This window comes from Pyxicephalus adspersus, chromosome 4 (genome assembly GCF_032062135.1).
Source record: "Pyxicephalus adspersus chromosome 4, UCB_Pads_2.0, whole genome shotgun sequence".
NCBI lineage: Eukaryota > Metazoa > Chordata > Amphibia > Anura > Pyxicephalidae > Pyxicephalus > Pyxicephalus adspersus.
In genome coordinates this window covers 148,371,265-148,373,166 of record NC_092861.1, presented here as the reverse complement: position 1 = coordinate 148,373,166, position 1,902 = coordinate 148,371,265, and positions in this window count along the sequence as shown.

The following is a 1,902-nucleotide window of genomic DNA, read 5'->3' as shown; positions in this document are numbered from 1 at the left end:
TGTTGTAACCCAACGGGTCCAAGTGTTGAAGCCATCTGGACCAATGATTGTGAGTTAGATTCCTTATACGATTCTGATAAAAGACATCAGCACCTGACAGCAGCTAATTTGGCATCTATTATAGGATAGCTATCAACACAAATGTGAATGTCTATTTCTCTCTTGCATGTAGAAATGCAAAGGACCATCTATATCAGTGTTTCTCCATCAGGGTTCCTCCAGACATTGCTGGGGGTTCCTTGAGCAATGAGCAGCCGACCCCAATGATCTTTTTGGCTATCTGTAAGGGAGACATTCTTCCCAATGGCCAGCAATGTAAGAGGAATGTTTCCCACCTACCGCTAAACTAAAATACTGTGAGCTTTGGATATAGTAATTATAGAAGGGATTTCCTGAAGACCTGAAAAGGTCAAGAAACATCAATCTATTGGTTGGCTGTGGGGTCCAACCAAGCATTGCTACTTTTCTGCAATAGAGTTCCTATATTTCTTCATCTACCTGAGCATTGTAAGGATTGTCGTCTTCGTCGTTGCAATATAGCTATGGCTTTGACTGTGGTGGGGGAAGGAGCCTAAATGGTAACTGATCCAAAGAGTCATGCTGTAGCTGCTGGGAAATGGCTTTCCACCAATATGGTAACTTAAATAAAGAAGTTCCATGGTTTCTTCCTTTTTTTAAGCCTAAGTAATGCAGTTTTCATCTTGATGCCATTAGTGTTTATTACATTCAGTGTTTTCAAATGCTTGACTACCTAAGGGCAATATACCATGCTGGCCCCCATAGAAGTTGCACTTTCTTGGAGACAGGGAAGCTGTCGATGCTGAAAAGGTGACCCGTCTATCAAAAACTGATGTGTCTGATTCTGCTGGACAAAGCCTTTAAATTATTCACAACACTGCAACCATTCATGCTAAAATGTTAATGCCGTAATACGTCAATATAACCCCTGTGCAGACACACTCATTCAGTGCTTAGATCTTCTCCATAGAGGGCCACTCATCTCCACCTTTTGACTCGATAAATTGAAAGTCAGAGACAAATACCATTATTAGCGTCCACTAATTATACCCCATGAATCACGCAGACACTAATCGTCATTGCATGCCGCACTTTAGACTGGGATGTATTGAGCCCTTGTGGCTTTCCTGTGACATCGCTCAAATATCTTCCATTATTTTACATGATCCGTTATGTCAGGAACGCATTTGTAGGATTTATGAAAAGCGAATTATATCTTGCTATACTATTACTGATTGGATGGACTAAACGCCAAGTTTGTGTTGGAAGAGTAGACCTTCAGATGCATTTTGAAAAAAATGCGCCAATAAATCAATTTGATTGCCATTGACGGGGTCACTAATTACACCAGACCTGCCATTGGATGTAATCTGCCATGATAGCTGCATGCATTGTATGAAATGTGTAATTGTAAGACTTTATGGATAATCATATTACTATCCCTGACTACGCATTTATCTGCTTTTCTGTGCAAAGGATGAAGCCACCTTTGTTCAGCCATCATAAAAGGTCACCCCCTACCTCCTGAACTGATATGTTGGCTCAGAATTGACACAATTATAAAACTTGTTAAGTCCTTGGCTACATTTTCAATCATTTGACCCAGATCAGCCAATGATACAACGTCCATGACTTGCCACAATGTTACAATGTTGCATTATTATCACTGGAGAAAAGGAGACTGAGGAAATGCTTCTTCCTGGCTGATTACATCATCAGGTTAGGCAAAATCATTATCTGGACCTAAAGGATTCCTTTTTATTGGCATAAGGTGAAGCTTTAAAAGAAAAGATAGATAGATAGATAGATAGATAGATAGATAGATAGATAGATAGATAGACTAGGCTGGGTGATCCAGCAAGCCTGGAAAATAATTTGCTTTTG